Raw genomic sequence first — 20,292 nt, forward strand, 5'->3', positions numbered from 1 at the left:
CAGGTCTGCAGTCCAAAAAGTAGTCATTTTTTAGATTTCATAGAATGTAATCCAAAGTACACATAGCTTTCATGCATTAGATTTGGTATTTATTTATGCAGTTTTCTTTATCAGTAAAGACATTGTTTGAAGACTTTAGAACACTTATAAGAAGTGATAAGTTGATTAAGGGTAAATAGGTTACATGAGAACAGAAGTTCGAACCAATGATCACAACGAAAACAATAAATTACATTGTAAATGAGTGGACCATTGCGAGAACAAGGAGAATATTACACAGCAGCAAACAGCAGAAAATATTGATGGACAAAATGTGCACGATAATCTGAATATAAATTGCAATTCCACCCGAAATAGTGATCCTGTAGTCCAATGTTCGGTTTGGAGGTGATAGATAAAAGCAAATGAGAGTAGAAGGGAGTGTAAGTGAGAATGAGTGTGAGACAGCATCAGTCAATGATAATGTGTAGGAGTCTATATTTGTGTGTGTGTGTAAAGATGAGTGAAAGTGCATGCCAAGAGAGTGAATTCATGAGAATAAGTGACAACAAGTATATCTCTAAGTGTGAATGACTGCATGAGAATGCATGCAACTAGGTGGAAATGAGAAAGTGATACTATGAGAACAAGAGTATGTGCAATGGTGTGTGTGAGTGATGTAGTGAATGAGTGAGAGTAAGAAAGTGAGAACCAATGAGTGAGACTGAGTCAGAGGGACTGTGAAACAGTGAGTGTGTGAATGACAAGTGTGAGTGACTGAATGTAAATGAGCATAAGTGAGTGATCATGCATGAGCGTATTTTTACATGTAAGCATATTAGTGTGTGTAAGTGAAAGTGGTTGGGAGTGGCTGCAAATAAGTTAGAGAGCGACAGTGACTAACTGTGAGGGAGAACAAGTGTTTGAGAATACATGAGACCAAATGAGAATGAGGGAGTAAGACAGGGTATGTGCAAATGAGTGTGAGTGAGAGAAACAGAGTGAGTGAGGGAGTTTGAGGGAGTAATAATGAGTGCAAGTAAGAAAAAATGAATGAGTGAGTGAACACAAGTGAGCATGTGCTAATGAAACTGTGTGCATGTTACACTTGGAGTTTGCCTTTGGGCCTGGCATGCTAGAAGTAATTCTTAGCTTATCGTGGCACCCATGGCAAAATGCTACAGGTAATTATTGGCATATGGAAAACTTGTGGCAAAATGCTGGAGCTGGCATATTGGAGGCAATTCTTTGAGTAAGTGCCCCCCCTCAACCAACCTACAAAAGTTCATAAAGCAATGGATGTAAATAGTCTAAACCACTGGCCTCATGGGAACAGTTCATTTAGAACTGCAAGGTGAGGCAAATCCAAAAGTGAACAAAAGCAATGACCAGTTTTGGTCTTTTAGATCTCATCAGTGAGATGGAGCTTATACTGTGCAACAGGGCAAGCAAGGGACAAATGACTGGACATCAAAAGCTCAAGGGGATGAAAGAGTAGTGGACCCTTATTTCAGGTCTGCAGTCCAAAAACTAGTAATTTATAAGATTCCATAGAAGGTATTCAAATGTACACATAGCTTTCATGTATTATTAGAATTTGTATTTATTTATGCAGGTTTCTTTATCAGCACAGACATTGTTTGAAGGCTTTAGAACACTTACAATAAGAAGTGATAAGTTGATTGAGGGTAAGTAGGTTACATTAGAACAGAAGTTCGAATCAATGATCACAATATTGATGGACATAATGTGACGATAATCTGAATATAAATTGCACTTTATCTGAAATAGTGACCCTGTAGTTCAATTTACAGTTTGGAGGTGACAGATACAAGCAAATGATTGCAGATCGAGGCATGGTAAAAAACAGTGTGAGCTGAAAATACTCAAGGAAAAGAGTTGGGAAGTAGGTTGTCAGAGGGCTGGAGAAGGACAAATGAGAAAGGGAGGAGATGAAAGTAAAGGGAGAACCCTAGCATGGATGTCAAATTCCCTTGAGAAAGGAGTTCAAGAAGAAGGAAATTTAAAGGGAGCAGGTACTGCTGTACCGGATTAAAAGAATCTCTGGAAGAGACATTTTTCTATTCAGTCTTGAATATAGACAGCGAGCTAGCAGTTCATAATCCGGGGGACAGAGACTCTAAATCCTAGAAGCACCACCCAAAAAACATTATGTGGTGTTTTTAAAATGATTATATAATGCACTTGTAATAAGGCTGAAAGGATTTTGATCTTCGTGACAGAGTACCGATCCCCCCCACTCTATTAGTTAACCTTAATCTTCAGATACAGATCAAAACAGTGTCCAGAAATGTGCATTTCAATTGTGTTTGATCAGGGGGATTCTCTGATTTTTCTATGAACAAAACTTTAAGACTTATGTCTAATAGCTTGTGCTGTCAATACTTGACAAGGGCAATTAGCCCTTGTCAGGTTTTCCCACAGTGCATCTTGCCCCTTTGATAGCAGTGCTATATGCTAAAGTGTAATTTAAACATAAGATTATAACCACATTACACTGATTCTGCAAGCTTCAATGGATTCCCAGTGAAGTCAGAGCTATATATCAAATGGTGTCAATTATGCACAAAGCTCTTAACACTTTCACTTCACAATATCGGGCATTGAAGTTGAGATCCAGGCTCAGTTCCTCAATTTGTGCTAATATGCTGCTTTTAGAAAATACGGTGATGGATCAAGCCCTGATCTTTTGACTGGGTAGGAGTGTTCTGCTTAATTCAGATACTCTGTCCATCACCACCCCCTTTATGAATCGTTTTGGCCACCACAAGTCTGGAAGGGTATGCTCAGATGTGAGTCCCTTGCTCACTGCACCATCAGGATTCAAGCAAGCCGGGCCGAAGACGGCTGTAATGCCAGAAACCGGTCCCCGGAAGCTTGTTTCCTTTCCAGTAAAGAATTGGCTTGGTAGTTTGGTCTGCCCTGTTCCCATGATGCTCTGGGCCAGGGTCAGACTAATTTGCATGTAGCCAGGTTCTGAGCTGGGATGGTGCAGTGAGCTAAAAAACGGTGATGGATCAAGCCCTGATCTTTTGACTGGGTAGGAGTGTTCTGCTTAATTCAGATACTCTGTCCATCACCACCCCCTTTATGAATCGCTTTTAGAACCCCAGCATTTTAAAAGGACCACACAATGACAGTCCTTTTCAGGAGCTCCTTTGGATTTATATCCGAATGCCCTTCTAATAAGGTGGACGGAATATATGTCACATTTGTGAAAGAGTACCTATCCGCCAAACCATAAATCAGACCCTTATTCTTCTGCTGAGAGTGATACCAAAGCATTTGGCACAGTCAATGATGGCAAGTTTGATGCAATTGGCTTAAGCAGAATCAAGCCAGGATAAACTAGAAATGTTCACAGAAAAGAGACCAGGACAAACTCAGTTTTTGATAGATTGAGTTTTAAATGGTGGCAGCCTTGAACACATTTTAATGAAGGAGTTCATTTAAAGACATATTTAGGAGAGTACATTTTGAGACATACCAGTGTATCATCCGCATACTGATAAAGAATTCCAGAGTTCTTTAGTATGATTCCTGCTGGTTAAATCTACAAGTTGTTTAGAGGAGGGCCCAGAACAGAGCCCACTGAGACTTTCTGAATTAAAGAAACTAGTTTTGAGAAATTTGAATTTCAACAGATTTGTCAATTAAAAGGTGAACCAATTAAGGACAATGTCATCAGTACCCATGAGTTCCTTAAGGGTCTCAATGAGTGGAAAATGCTTCTCTGCATCAAATGCAGCAGATACATCAGGAAGAACTAGAAGACAGGAGCCACCTGATTAGAGGAGGAGGAGTGCATCGTCAATAGGTTGAAGCAAAGACATTTCTGTGCTGCAACTTTGCCTCAAACCCAATTGAAATTCATTAATGAGATCATTCTTAAACTGTTGTGAAAGTTTTGTAGTGATACATCTCTCAATATCTTTTGAGAAAAAGGCAAGATCTGAATAATATTAAAGTGTCTGAGATCACCCACACCCGCGGAGGATATTTTGAGAAGTGGCTTGACATGGCCAATCTTAAGTCAGTCAGAGAGCACAACTTCACTCAAGAGAGAGTTCACTAGATTGGTCCAAAGGAGCAACATTTGGTGTGCCAAGTCTTGAGCAAAGTGAGCAGGTAAAGTTTCTTGAAGTGGTTGGAGGGTTTAGTCTTCATTACAATTGTTGATACTTCATCAACTGAGCTTACATCAAAGATGTGCCATAAAACCTAGGGTTTACATGTAGAATTCAGCTGTGAGTTTGGGAGATCAGGCAATGATTGCCCTATGGCGCACACTTTTTAATCGAAGAACTTAGCAAATTCTTCCACTCTGGCAGAAAGGCCTGCAAATCTAATTGAGGGAGGGGGTTTATTAGCCTCTCTAGCAATTACAAATGCTTCTGTAGGGTGACTGTTAGCCCTACTGATTAAGCCCTTGAAATGGGTTGCCTTAGCATTGAAAATGTTTCATTTTTTTTTTTTTTAATATTTTTTATTTTACCTTTCACGAACGCACACATTTCTGAAAAAAAAAAAAAAAAAAATAAAGGAATACAGCATTTTGCTCATACATTTGTTCCTCTTACAATGCAATCAAATAAATTCCAAATTGAAGCTATTTAACCACCAAAGGGGGAAAACATATATCATGTATCAAATTATATAATAAACATAGTCATATTACGTCAGTAATAAATAAATCAACCTATTCCTGTTCTCCATTTCTCCAACGGTCCCCATAACTTAATACCTCGTACTCTCCCACTCCTACCCTTTCTTGCATATATGTATTTTTCTAAATTATGTAAGGCGATGAGGTTTGATATCCATGTTTGCAGAGTCGGAGGATTCTTATCTAGCCATACCCTGGCTAACATTAATCTAAAAACAGCCGCTGCCATAAACAAAAACATTGCATCACCTGGGTCCGAATACTCATTTCCTGTATCCACGCCCAACATGATTAGGCCTACAGAAAAGGTTAACCTGATCCTTAATGACTTGGTTAAAAAGTTTTCAACATCCTTGATTAGTGTGTATAATTGAGGACAGGTAGCAAACATATGGACAATATCTGCCTCAGTAGAGTTGCACCTGGGGCACGTAGTACCTTCTGTACCCCCCCACTTCGCAATCCTGGCTGGGGTGTAATATAGCGAGAATAGCGTTTTGTAATGTTGGGATTGCAAGGGGGCGGAGCATAGGATAGACCGACCTAGCTCCAGTGAGTCGTTAAATGATTCAGTTGTGGCCTCAATCCTTTCCCCCCATTTGGCCCTATGTTTGTCTAGATCGTCAGGTCTATTCTTTGCCAGTGCAGCATATATTAGCCTAATGGAGTATTCCTCCCCTGTAGTTAGCCCTTCCATCAATTCCGTTGGCTGAAAGCCCAATGGACCTCCTTGTTTGTTCCTAAGGAAACTCCTAATCTGAAGGTACTTAAAGAAGTCCCTTCTGTTTATTTTATATGTTCTAACCAAATCATCAAATTGTATTATGCCCTCTGATTTGACTAAGTCCCCAACTTGCTGTATCCCTTTACCCTCCCATTCCGCCATAATTGCATCAGAAAAGATTTCTTCAGGGAATGATTTGTTTTTATAGACTCTGGTGTACCTATTAAATCTGCCCATACCAGTCTTCTTCAAAAAAATACTCCAGATTTTAAGTGCTGCCCTTAAGGTCTTATAGGTCTGCCTTCTAAGATACCCCAGATCCGTATAGTACAGGAACCCGTTATCAGTGTTTAGCCCTAAAACCATTGTATAGGTTTCATTTGACATGTTCGTGGCCTTTGATGCCCCACCACCTCCTCCGATTAATCCCTGCATGTACTGCAGTGCAGCAGCCAAGAAATATAATCTAAAATCTGGTGCACCCCACCCCCCTCTATCCCTTGGCAGGGAAATAAATTTATATGCCCTACGCGTTTTCCCTCTTGCCCAAATAAATCTATTGGCCAGGCTTTCCAACCTATTGAACCATTTGTTGTCAAAAATCAGAGGTATTGACCTAAATAGATATAAAAATTTAGGCAAGACCATCATTTTCAGCACATTTGTGGTTCCAACCAATGAAAGATGTAGATTGCTTATCCTTTCCAAGTCTTTTTTAACCTTAGCAAGCAGTGGTTCCATGTTGCGCTCTACTAATTCCTCCAATTTTACAGTAATATCAATCCCTAGATAGGTTGCATTGCTGACCACCCTACTATCTAGACTTGATGCAAACCTATTCAGAATGATCTGTGTTTTAGTTTTATTTAGGTTATAGCCTGAAATCAACCCAAACTCATGCGCCACTGCCTCTACTCCAACCATAGCCATATCCGGATTTGGAGTCAATATAGCCACGTCGTCCGCATAGGCCAGAATTTTCACAGTGCAGCCATTGAGTGACATGGACTGAATAGCCCGGTTTCCCTCCAATTTACGTAATAATGGCTCAATGTACAGAGCAAACAATAGTGGAGAGGATGGGCAGCCCTGACGAGTCCCCCGTTGTATATGTATTAAATCCGAATGCCCTCCGTTTACTCTGATTTTAACCACTGGGTCTCTATATAAAGCTTGTATGGCTCTTATATAACCTGACCCAATACCGCACCACTTCATAGTTTCCCATAGATAGTCCCAGGCGACCCTATCAAAAGCCTTCTCGGCATCTAAAAACAATGCTGAAAAAGGGTCGCCTGTGACATCTGCCACATCGATCGTAGTGATCAGCGTCCTAATGTGCTGAGTGGTACCCTTCCCGGGTATGAAACCGTGTTGTGACGGGCTCACCAAGTGCTCTATACAGCCTGCTAATCTCTTTGCCAACATTTTAGAATAGACCTTGCTATCTGAATTCATCAATGTGATGGGTCTGTAGGATCCAGGTAGGGATGCGGGCTTTCCTTTTTTGGCAATAACAATTAGGTCTGCCCCGCGCCAAGAATCTGGTGAAAGCCCACCTTGTTGTACATATACCATAACTTCAAACATATAAATCAAAAAACAGTCACGAAATACTTTATAAAATTCAACCGGAATTTGATCGGGACCAGTTGCCTTTCCTGCTGGTAGGCTATTTAATGCATCTATAAATTCCTCCAGACATAGGGTAGAATCTAGCATTTCACCTTCTTCTTTTGTGACAAGTGATGAACGCACACCTCCAAGATAGTTCCTAGCTTCCTCCAGGTCCTCAGTATTGCCCTGTGTATACAATTTTTCGTAAAATCCTCTAAAAACCTCTCTTATCTCATCTGAGCCTGTAACAGTGATACCCGTTGAATCTAGTATCTCTTTTATTTCAGCGTCAGCCCTTTGCTGTCTGGCTTTAACCGCAAGTATGTGACCCACTTTCTCACTACATTCATATAGTTCTTCTTTCTTAGCCAAGTATTTTTCAGCAGACCTTTTCGAGAGGCTTTCAACTGCGTCCGCCTTTAGTGCTACAATTGTTAATAGTATATTTTCCAAGCTGGACTTAAGTCTTACTGCAGAAACTAGTTTTCCTTCCTCAATGATCAATTTTTGCTGATAAGTTTCATATCTTAACCTCTCTTTCTTACGTCTAGTCAACACGTAGCTTAGTGTTTCTCCTCTAATGCCTGCTTTAAAACAATCCCACGTCTGCCCTACAGAAGCTGTCCCGTGGTTAATCTCCCAAAAAATCCTGATCCACTCTTCCATATGTTTCCTATATTCAAGATCTTGGAGCAGACTCCTCTCAAACGTCCATGTGGACCTCGTTCTCTGTGCTTGCGTAACCTTGATTGATAATAACAATGGGTTATGGTCCGATATAGTTCTTGGATATTTCTCGATCTGAGTCGCGTAAACCAGGGACCTAGAAACTAAAAAGTAGTCAAGTCTCGGTTTTCTGTAAAGCTCCATTTGAAAACCCCTGACTAAGGGGCAAGATGGCCGCAGGCGGGTCGAGGTGAACAGTCGCACTAGAGCCTCTCTCCTGTCGGGACTATTGATGCGGGTTTAATGGAGTGCTAGTCTCCCTCACTAGCTGAAATAATTTAAAATAGGATTACTAGAGTCGTGCCTGGAGATCAAAGTCGGGATGCTGTGATGCTGGAGTCGTTCTTTCTTCAAGGAGCAGCACCATCAAAATCCAGTTTCTTCAGAGATCTAGGCAGCGCGGCGGCTGCTGGAATTGGCAGGTGGGCAAGGAATCTAGAGCGGAGATTCGGATTTTTAAGAATCAACCTAGCCAAGCTCTCAGTAAACTTTGAAGCATCGGGCTTAAAAGGCTGGAGTAGCACGATTCCAGACAAAATGCCGCCAAAACCGATAAAGTCTGACAAAAAGAAAAGCAAAGAAGATACCGAGCCTGAACGGAATGTCGTAAACCTCTCTGCATCGATAACACCTGCTACGAGGAAGGCGCAGGAACCAGCCAAGAACCAGGGTGCAATAAGGAAAACGCTTGTGCCACTTATCAAAAAGAAATCGGACGCGAAAGGGGAAAAAATGTTGGGAGATGAGCGAAGTAAAATAAACGAGAAAGCAGCGATCTCTAAAACCAAAAACAAAGCAACCCCTCTTAGGCAGCCTACCCTACCTGAAACATTCATCCGCCCTGGCTGTGCAGACAGTGGAGTAACCAGCAAGAGTCCGGAGGTAACCAGTGTTACAGAGCAAGTGCCCAATCCCGGTATAAGGCAGGGAAACGTCCTCGAGGACGCTGCGGGGCCGGCCGAGGCAGGAGCTCAGAGCGTGGGAGACGCCAAGGCAGTAGTTGCTAGGCAACCTACAGCGGAGCCTTCAGCGAGACACGAGGAGGACGCCAGCAGCAAGGTAACAGCTGGGCATACGGGACTGAGGGCTGGGGGAAACGCAAATGCTAATGATAACGCTAATGCTGTAAAGGATGACGAAAGGGAGCTGGCTCAGAGGGGGCTGCAGGAAGGCAAAAAGATGGTGGCTGCAGAAACTGATAAAAACAACGATAAGGAGTTGGAAGCACTAAAGGAGGCTGTAGGGCCGAGTGCCCATGAGAAAGCCGACGATATGATGCAGGCGATCATGCAGGTCGAAGCAGAGCTAATGGCTAGACCACCTAACCCTTCATGGGGAAGCACAGCCAGCTTGGTGTATGGAAAGTTAGCACCCGGGTGCCCTAAAGAGAAGGAGAAGGAGGATATATGTTCACTGGAGGGAGACCGCTTTTTTTCAGTGGAGGAGGATTCTGACCCAGCTCAGCAGGGGAGAAAGGGCTCCGAGCTGGAGGAGGAGGATGAGGAAGAGGCGGAGAGGGAGGATGAAGACGATGAGGAGGACGACTCATGGACAGCCTCTACCTCCTCAGAAACAGATATTGATAAGGAGTCTACATTGAAAAAGACAAAGACAAGGAGGCATAGGCGTGAAAGGTCACCGACAAGGGGCGCTGAAAGGAAGCTGGTTTGGGACTATTCAGCTACATCACAATCATATCAAGAAGAGCCAGAAGTAGGTTTGAATCAGGGAGATGCGTTTGGAAAAGTGTTTAGCATGCTGAAACAAATCCAATCTGAAGCGAGATCTACAAGCCGGAAAACGAGGCAAGACTTCAGGAGAATACAAACGACACTCAGGAAAACTAACAAACTATACGAAGGATTAGCAGGGAGAGTCTCTGAGGTCGAGGAGAGAACAGGCAAAATGGAGGACGACTTTCGTAGCTTTGGCGAATTTAAAGAACAACATGAGAAGAAAATAGATGACATCCTATGGAAAATGGAGGATTTTGAAAATCGCCAAAGGCGAAACAACGTTCGCATTTTGGGAGTGGCAGAAGGGCTGGAAGGGCAAGATCCAAGGGGGTTTGTGATCAAGTTATTAAGGGGGGCATTCCCTGAATCCCAGTGGCAGTGGGAGGCAGAAGTGCAGAGAGCCCACAGGTTCCCTTTTGTCCAGCGGAAGGTATACGGAGCCGAAGGAGGGTCGAAACCTCAACTCCCCCGAGCAATTTTGGTCTGTGTTGGGAACTTTCTACTCCGCGAGGAACTCATCCAGAAAGCTAGACCAGATAGCAAAAGGTCGGCGGAGGGAGTTACATTTTTTACGAGACCTGACTTCTGTCATGTGACAGTAGAGAGGAGGTGGAGACTCAGAAGTCTGATCTCGGAGTTTCAGGCTCTAGGTTCGGAAGCATATCTGCTTTTCCCTGCAAGGCTGAAAGTAGTTACGAAGGGCAAGATCAGGATGTTTACTTCAGAGGTAAAAGCGCAAGAGTTTATTCAGGACTTGGAAAGGGCGAAGAAAGAGGGACACTGAGGGTCAAATGGCTCAATTTTCGAGAAAGGGGGAGACATATTAGGAGATGGGAGAGGGGTGCGACCAACTCAACCAGGAAGCGTCCACACATAGGTCACGAGTGACCTATTTGCCCGTAGGGGGAGGGAAGGGGGGGACAGTCAGGGGAGGCGGGGGGGAAGGGAAGGTAAAAAACAGTTGAAGCGTACGATTTTGATAAGACAATTAGCACACATGGACTATGCATTTTGTTTGTTGCTTAAATTATTGTTTAAATTGTTGGATAAAGAAGGAGGGAGGAAGGGTGAAGGAAGGGGGGAGAAGCTTGAAATGATAGTCGGGTTAGGAAGAGTTGGCCCTTTTTTCTGCATAAAATGGCATGTAAGATTGTCTCATTAAATGTATGTGGCTTGAATGACCCAAGGAAGAGGACAAATGTAGCAGCGTACTTAAGAAACCTGCAAGCAGATCTAGTATGTTTACAAGAAACACACATAGAGGAAAAACAGATTTACTTAATGAATCAACTGGGTTTTGATGTGCTTGCAGCTAGCAGGCAGGGTTCCAGGACAAGGGGAGTCGTTATCCTAGGAAGAAGTAGAGAAGTGATTGTCAGAAGAAAGAAAGAGGATCGCTGGGGAAGATGGGTTATCACGGAACTAATGGTTAAAGGGCTCAACGTCACACTAGTAAACATATATGGCTCTACCGAGGACGATTCAGAGATCTGGGAGTTTTTAGATATAGAAATGGCACAGTGGCCTGAACCAATAATCTGCTGTGGCGATTTCAACATGCATGATCCTACAAGCTCATTTATGAATACAGGAGTAGTATATAATGGTAGAAAGAAAAAAGTAAGCAGGGCCATTACTAACATGGTTAAAAATAATCTTCTGGCAGATCCCTGGATAATACAACACCCATTTGTAGATGGTAGTACCTATTTTTCGGCACCTCACCAGGTGTTGGTGAGACTTGACTACTTTTTAGAAAATGTTTCATTTGTATAGTGTTCTACTGCCTTCGGATGGTCCAGGTAAAGAAAAGACGGTGCTTGCTCTACTTCTTCTCCAGGACTCTTAGACCTCTGGGAACCAAGGGGCGGAAAATTTGCGTCTTTTTCGATTGCTCTCAAGGGAGTCTAGATCATCAAGCAGTTAATTAAAACTGGAGGCACAGGCTTATATTTTCAGAGGTGTGCCTGCAGTATTTTTCCTGGTCAAATCTTTAAAACTATAAAAATAATAATACAGCAGACAGTGATAGTGTGAAGCCAGCATAGGTATGGAAGCACTGAACTTACTCTAAGACCTTAATCTAAGGAGGCATTAATCAGGTATGTGAAGACTGAATTTGACGATTAGACATTAGCACAATTGGAGCACTTTGGTCTCTGATCACGCTTATACACAAGAAAGCGACTGAAAAATGGATTGCAATATTTATTGATAATGATAGCAGTCTGAAGATACAAGTCTAATCCACTTTAAAGACTTACATATCTCGTCAATTGGGCACAAGTGTTTTGATCACTCAAAAACTGTGAGCTGTATAATGAGTCATAACGGTAGAGAGTGTGGCAAGAACACACTGGTAAGGATACAACAATGATATAATAAACCCTGAGCATATGAGACGGAACCTGTTGAGATACATTTACATACTTCAGACACTTAGATCTATTTATCTTTCCATTATGATCAATCAATATTCAATCTGCCAACACAAGAGTATAACTGTTGTGGTATTCCTTAAAATGATTAACTCAAGATCAACAAAGTGTAATTCCCTTGCAGTATCCTTAACATTTAACTCTTGCCCACATACAAAGCATGCCAACTCAAGACACACCAACTCTAAAAACATTGCATAGTTACTATGCTGGGCCTGGATATACAAAGACCCCACAAAAAAGGAACATGACAAGAACAAAAGCCATTCTGCTTTAGCATGTAAACATCCATGGAGCTCCCCTTTGGGGTTTTCATGACTTAAATGTACCTCTTGACCGGCAATAAATAAGGGGTAATAGTAGAAGAAATAGTGTTTACTATTCCTATTTTTGTGGTCTTGCAGATTAATATTGAGCAGAATTCTTAAAGGTTTTCTATCCCAGTCCTCCTCAGAGCAAGCCGAAGAGGCAAAAATAAGGAGAAAGCTTGAAGTTCTCTGCTTAAATATCTGAAGACACTTACTTAACCCACCCTTTGTCACCCGACAAATACATAATTTCTGAGCCCTAAATGCAAAGAAAATACCTTACTCTTATCCCACCGAAAATGATAAAAAATGATAAGCCACATTATTATTCAAAGTGTTTATTGACAATGCCTGTGCAAGCTGGTAAAAGCACCCTGGGGAAATCAGCAAACTTGATGGAATGTGGAAAAACCTAGGTCATTAACACACCCAGAACAGTTAAACGGCTGAGAAGAGTTACAGAAGAAATTTATGACTTACAATTTGGAATGGAGGCAGGTTATCAGTTTGAGTTTATTCCTTTTATTTGGCAAAAACAAAGCAATCAGATTGTAAATTGAATACAATAAAATAAATGTTCTAAAGTAAAACATGCAATATCTGACTATTTATATATCCAAAGCTAACCTAAAGAAACTAGAGCCTGTACAAGTAATTTTAAAGAAGATAAGAATGACTAAAAGGGCACCTCCCATGGTAAAAGCCCTAGCTAAAACAGCCCAAGAATGTACTGAAAACCTCAAAGCAAAGATAGCTATCTTATGTCTACACTATTAGGATCTCTTTAGTGCAGCAGAATGTTCACTAACCAATCTTAAGTAATTAAGCAGACTAAACAATTACTGAAGCAGTCTGCAGCGTTGCCTTTATTTACTATAATTGAAAATAACAATGAATCAATTGTGTTTAACTGATCATTGCAAGGCGCAGGTTTAAGGCATAACCCTGGCTTGGGTATGTGCATTTTCAATAAAAATGAGAGCTTCAAAAAACAAAATATACAGCTTATGAACTGTTAAAACATCAAAGGAGAGACATTTGAACTATAACAAATATTCATGCCTTGGAAAAGAACCAAAGAAAAGAGAGCTTAAGATTTCCAACCAATCAATGCAAGAAAAGTTCATCACTGCTGGGTGCAAAGTGAAACTACACAGCAACTGCTAGGAAGCAGAGGATTTGGAAAAGGCAACAGAGTATAAAGTTTCGGACTTGACAATTCAATTAAAATAACAACTAACAGGATAAATCACAACCGTCTTCCTGTACATACAGATTTTAATAGAAAAGACACTAATTTCACACTCATTGACATAAACCCAATTAGAGTGGCTTATATTAGTTGTACTGTGTCTGCAGAACTCACTTGGCATGCTTATATGTAGTGGGCAGAAAACCCAGAGTTTCAAAGCTACTGAAATGCACGAATTATAGGTATTTAAGGGAGGTAGAAATGTGAATTGGGGAGGCAGAAACAACATTTCCAGTTTCTTCCACACCTCCCCTGTACCAGACAGGAAAACTGAAGTGCAATCTTTTTAAACCACAAAGATATTCTTAGAGCTAATGGGTGCCCAATCATCACAGAGACCAGACACACAACCCCTTTTATCCAATACACGACTAGTCACTCTACAGTAAATATTTTGGAATAGAGTAGTTTTGCGTAGAGGGGAATCCTACAGGCTTGCCCATGTAAATCAGGCATGATGACAAGACAAGCAGTGTTATATGAAAGAGGGTGGTCGATTACAAAACTGTTAGAACTCTCATTATTAATGCAGAAAGGTACATCAATTATGTAAGTCTCATTTGGATTGTCTTTAATCAAACCATTAGCAGTGATTTACTGCATTTGTGCATGTATTATATTACAAATTCATACAATACATGGTAGATTCAACTTAATTCACTAATTCGTGCTCGGTGATTGTCAGATAAAGAAAGGGATTCAAAGAAGGGTAGGTTGTGTTTGGAAAAGAATAAGGGACAAAGAAAAAGTTGTGTCCTTTGAACATTTCACTCATATTCAACAAAACTTTTCAAATCATGTCATAGATCACAATTTGTTGCCACAATATACACTATACACATTAATTGAACATGGCTCATTTTCCAGTAAAGTGTGTATGTGTAGGTCATAATGTCGACGTTTCGACCCCCAATGTCGACATTATGACCCTTTCTTTATCTGACAATCACCGAGCACGAATTAGTGAATTAAGTTGAATCTACCATGTATTGTATGAATTTGTAATATAATACATGCACAAATGCAGTAAATCACTGCTAATGGTTTGATTAAAGACAATCCAAATGAGACTTACATAATTGATGTACCTTTCTGCATTAATAATGAGAGTTCTAACAGTTTTGTAATCGACCACCCTCTTTCATATAACATTGTACTGACCCAGGTCGATGAGGTAAGGGTTTACCCCATTATTACCTAACACGACAAGACAAGCAGGGCCCTTTCATGGTTATGTTTCTTTTAATGGTTGTGGATTATCCAAACATGAAAAGCATTGGTTTTGAAATAATGATTCTGAATACTTGAAAAGGTGTGGATGGAACACCTGGGCATCTGTCATTAGGGTTAGCTTTATAATATTAAAAATGTTTATTAGTTTTAAACTATGCCACTAGCGGCAACCCCCAGAGATAATACATGTTTGGTGTCAAAAGCATTAGCCCCGCTGTGTATTTTGTAAGAAGGATATCTTAGAGGAGATACCAGTTGCCCCAATATTGCTGGTTGAGATATCAAAGTTTTATGATGTACTGATGCAGATTGGGAGTTGGCTTCTGCTCTACTGCTATGGATTTTGACTAAAGTCTGGGCATCAAGTTAAGCTTATTGGAGCCCTCCATTGACACAAACTTGTGTGGACCCTGCTGCGCTGCTTTCGGAATATGGAGCTGCTAGAAATTGGGTTTCTGGTTGGCAGATGTATGCACCCTGTCCAAGCATGAAGCACAGTCCTAGTCAGGGTAAGTTTAGTACACACTAAATATTTATCTGTGCTCACCCTTTGGTAGCTTGGCACAGAACAGTCAAGCTAAACTAAAGAGGCAATGTGTGAAGTATTTGTACACACACAGTAACGTAGTGAAAACAACACAAAAGTACTCCACACCAGTTTAGAAGAATAGTCAATATTTATCGGACTAAAACAAGACCAAAATGACAACATTCCAACACACACACACACATCAAGATAGGAATTTTCCAAGACTAACTCAAAATGCAGTGCTCAGAAATCAATAGCTCCAACTGGGGCACTCTGGTTGTGCTTGACCAGGGTATATCCAAAAGTTCAGTCCAACCACAACGGAGCGGCCGGCGAAATATAGGAATAATAATAACAATAATCGTGCTATTTGTATAGCTCAACAGCTACCTCAAACAGTGGTGTCCCGGCACTTAGCGGCAGTCAGGTAAGTAGATTGGGGCAGCGTCTAACCTTAACAGAACAGCCACGTCTTCAAGGTCTTTCGGAACTCAGATTCAGAGTCCGAAATGCATAGCTTCAGTGTCAGTGCATTCCACAGCATGGCTGTCCTAACAGAGAAGGACCTTCCTCCCTTTCTGGCTTTAGCAAAATGGGGGACGCAGAGTAAGAGCTGGGAATTGGGTCTCAGTGTACGGGCAGATTGGTATGGGAGAAGCCTCTTTCCAAGGTATCTAGGTCCTATGTTGTGCATTGCCCAAAAGCTAGGGCCTTAAATTCAATAAATTTTGATACCGGGAGCCAACGAAGGTGCCTGGTAGGAGGGGAAATGTGATGGCGGAAAGGTACTCTACGAATAAATCTTGTAGCCGCATTCTGAATCATCTGCAGCCTGTGAGTCAAATACCTGGAAAGTCCCAGGTACAGACTGTTGGCCTAGTCCAGCTAAGATATAACCATTGCATGGACTACAGTCCTTCGGCTGTCCTCTAGCAAGAGGTGCAGGAATTTCTTTAGGGTTTTCATTTTTCTGAAGCAGACTGACAAGACATGGCGTACGTGAGTTTCACATGATAAATCTGAGTCCCAGTTGACGCCCAGGTTTCTAGCCTTCTTTACAGGACTAGGCGGGGTGCCCAGCTCAGCCGGCCACTAGAGTACTAACGGAGTGGGGGAGGGCTGACCAAAAAACATGACCGCTGTCTTGACTGCATTGAACTTCAATTTGTTGTTATTCATCCAGCAGTTGATGTCTTTCAGGTACCCCATTAATCTAGCAAACGGGTCCTTTGACTGATCCTTAAAGGAGAATATCAGCTGGGTGTTATCTGCATACGAGACAGCCTTCATATCCCATGTGTCAATGAGATTGAAGAGTGGTACCAGTAGGTGTTAAAAGGCAGAGAGCTTAGTGCCGAGCCATGTGGAACACCAACTCAGAGGCTTCGGTCATGATTGATGAGGTAGGACAGACACACTTTGGGTACGATCATTGAGATGGGACTGGATCCAAGCAAGGGCTGTGCCATGAAATCCAAGCTGTTTGAGTCTATTTAGCAGAATGGGATGTGAAACCTTGTCAAAGGCCACTTACAGATCCAATAGGATCAGCAGAGCAGATGCTCCAGCATCCATCGACATTCTTATAAAATCCGCCACCTCCACCAACGTGGTTTCAGTACTAAACCCTGCCCGGAAGCCTAACTGAGTGTCATGTAGGATGTCATGCGAGTCGGCACATTTGGCGAGTTGACGTTGAGCCATTTTTTCTAGCACTTTCGCCAGAGCTGGTAACAATGAAATTGGTCGGTGGCTACCGAGCTCCTTGGGATCGGCGTTAGATTTTTTCAGGAGAGGCAGCAAGAATGCCTATGTCCAGAGACCAGGGAATATTCCAGTGGACAGTGATACATTCCTGATATGATTCAGTACTGGATTAATCCAGTGAGCAAGTAATCTAAAAAATCTTGGGTGGGCAAGGATCCGCGGGACAGCCAGACTTGCATTTTAAGGTTTCAGCCAGTGATTTCTGCAAGGTTATAGCGGCGAACTCTGTAAAAAAATAACAAAAAACTCGGACTTGCAGGTTGTCGGTGCCTGAGGTACCAATAATGACTTTTCTGTTGTTAAAGAGGAGTAGACTTTCTGAATCTTCTCCTCAAAGAAGTTCGATAGATTAGTACATAAGGCTAAGGAGGGTATAATTTTCCCTTCAGCAGCAGAAGGGTTTGTGAAGGATCTGACAATCCTAAAAATGTCCTTGCCAGAATACTCCGCACCCTCAATCTGCTTAGCAAAGTACTCTTTTCTACCTACTCCCATCATTTTGCGCAGCTTTTTTAAGGCTTCCTTATAAGCCTGCTTCGCCTCTTGAGCATAATCTTTCCTCCATTGCCTTTTCAATCTCTTACATCCACTTTTTTCGCTCCTAAGGTCATCCGAGAACCAATGGGGTGAAGGGGATTCTCTCTGAGATTTAAGAGTTTTTTGTGGCACCACAGCATAAATGGAAGCTGTGATCCTAACATTAAGCATAGCTCCGTCTGAGTTAGGGTCACCTGTGCACAGTGGGCCACCTTTAAGAATCAGTAGGCCCACATATTCTGCCCTCACTCTTTTCCAGTTCCTACCTACCACTGACCGCTTTTTGCCAGTGAGCTGTGTTTTGCCTATGTTGAAAGGGAAAGGAACTAGATAGTGATCTGCCCACATCAAACATTGAGGGTCCTCAACTCTCATGGATATGATATTTGAGAAAATAAGGTCGAGAGTATGACCAGCTCCATGTGTGGGGGCAAATACGTGTTGAGTGAGGTTCACTTCCTTGAGGGCTTGCACTAGCTGCGATGCCTGGGGACAAGAGGGGATGTCCACGTGGACAATGAAATCATCTAAGGCCAAAAAGTTGGTGTATTATAGTGATATCTGCGCAATAAGATTGCTTAGCTCCCAGAGATATTGATTAGGGCTATCTGGTGGTCTATATATTAGTAGGCCTGCGACAGAGAGGGTTGGGGAAGTCTTAATGCAGAAATTAAAACCCTCGATGGAGCCCAAACAGCTCAATTCAGAAGAGGCTATTTCCCATGACTCCTTTAGAAGAAAAGCAACCCCACCCGGTCACTTATCTCCATTCCTGTTGGCACAAATTATTCTGAGGCCCGGGGGGATTGCCAGTGTCAGCAACGGTAGAGTCTTCTTTAAGCCAAGTTTCCGTAAGGTAATATATCCCAACCATTATCCGTTAGCAATAGCCAAATATCATCAGTGTGCTTGGATAACTATCTGCAATTGATCAAACCGGCTCTTATCCCACCATCCAGTGTTCTTTGTATCTTGGGAGGCTTACCCCTGCTGCTAGATGTCCCACCCGGGATCCCCAGAGTAAGGTTGCAGATCTTACAGTGGTATATGGAATCGAAATTCTCCCAATGATCACCGTGGATTCCAGTGCATAGATTGCTACCCAAGGCCAGGAGCGATTCCCGTGACCAAGACAGTCGCCTCCAGCTACTAGATTGGGCAGCATGGCTGGTGCTGGTCGGGAGTGGACGGGCGCAGATGGGCTTGTCTGTGGCGCACCACCGGCGTGCCCGCTGTGTGATGATGTATTGGTGTGCATTAAATATGCACCACCTGGGAGCAGTCTAAAGCTGGACTGCTAACCACACCAAAATGGCGACTGAAATTGGCCGAACCGAGCAGAGTAAAAATGGCGCTCTGCTCGGTGATCACAATTGTAAAGTGCAAGTGAAATAAAAGCTGTGACAGGCAGCAGACACAACTTAGTGCAGGAAGTGAGTTTTTTAAAAGAATAGATATTAAAACAGTATAAAAAAAACAGTCCCCCAATTCCCTGAAAAACGGAGACTTGGCTCACCCTGCAACACGCAGCAGTGAGCCACTTCGAGCGCAGCCCTGTCAATAGATGCATGTCTCAATCTGTGCCTAACACAGGAGTCAAGCAGACATACTGACAGCACCTTGGATGCATCGAAGCTCGGGGGTGATGCTTTGAATTAAGAAGGGGGTGCGTCGCTATCGCAGCCGATGCGTTACTTTCAAAGTCGGGGAACGTGGTTGATGCATCAATGTCAAGAGCGCTGTGCATCGGGCCTAGGTGTCTATGTGAAACCCCTGGGCTGTAGGAGATGCATTGGATCAAAGCTACGCAGGGTCAGGACTATGTCAGGGAAGGTGAGTCACAGGAATCACTGACACAATATCGTAAGGTCGGAATATCTATCTACAGAAATATTGAAGCAAGAATATCAAAATCAAGAATATCGACATCCTATCTACATTATGGTAAGTCCAAAAATATATATAAAAAAATATCGATGTCAAAAATTAAAAACATAATTTAAAATAAAGTAAATAATACATGTAATTAAAATAAACAGTTAAACATATTTTAAAATGTTAAAAAATTATAATATATATATATATATATATATATAAATAATTTAAAAACACATTAAACATACGTATAATATATAAAATATACTTACTTAATATTGTTTTTAATAATTATTTTAATAACACGTATATTGTTCAAAAAATCGTATTCATTAAAAATACATCTATACACATAAAACAATATAAATACAAATTAAATACATATATGTAACAAATTTTAAAAAGTAAAAATATTTTTTATCTTTTTAAAATTAATTACACACTACATTACCTAAAATAAAAAAAATATTAGATAGCAGAAGGAATAAAATTACTATTCCAACTCCAAACAGTCCAACAACAGTAGTGAAAATGTTGGATAGCGTAGAGGTTAAAATTACTATTCCCACTCCAGGGAGTGCAATAGTAGGGAAAGCGTTGGATAGCGTAGGGGTTAATGGGCCTATTCACACTCTAGGGAGTGCAACAGTAGGAAAAGTGTTGGATAGTGTAGGGGTAAAAATTACTATTCCCACTCCAGTGAGTGCAACAGTAGGTAAAGTGTTGGATAGCGTAGGGGTAAAAATTACTATTCCCACTCCAGGGAGTGCAACAGTAGGGAAAGTGTTGTATAGCATAGGGGTAACAATTACTATTCCCACTCTAGTGAGTGCAACAGTAGAGGGAAAGTGTTGGATAGCGTAGCAGTTAAAATTACTATTCCC

The 20,292-nt window shown here is 41.7% G+C and overlaps 1 protein-coding gene and 1 long non-coding RNA gene across 3 annotated transcripts in view; one reads left to right on the forward strand and one right to left on the reverse strand.

Moving 5' to 3' along the window:
- Positions 1-20,292, reverse strand: part of PLD1 (phospholipase D1) — a 499,520-nt gene that overhangs the window by 336,528 nt on the left and 142,700 nt on the right. The window lies entirely within an intron of this gene.
- Positions 1,206-12,307, forward strand: LOC144790928 (uncharacterized). Its single transcript, XR_013602258.1, has 4 exons — positions 1,206-2,666; positions 3,106-4,458; positions 11,226-11,336; positions 11,390-12,307. It is a non-coding gene; the product is annotated as an uncharacterized LOC144790928 (long non-coding RNA).

Source organism: Lissotriton helveticus, chromosome 11 (assembly GCF_964261635.1).
Source record: "Lissotriton helveticus chromosome 11, aLisHel1.1, whole genome shotgun sequence".
Taxonomy (NCBI): Eukaryota; Metazoa; Chordata; class Amphibia; order Caudata; family Salamandridae; genus Lissotriton; species Lissotriton helveticus.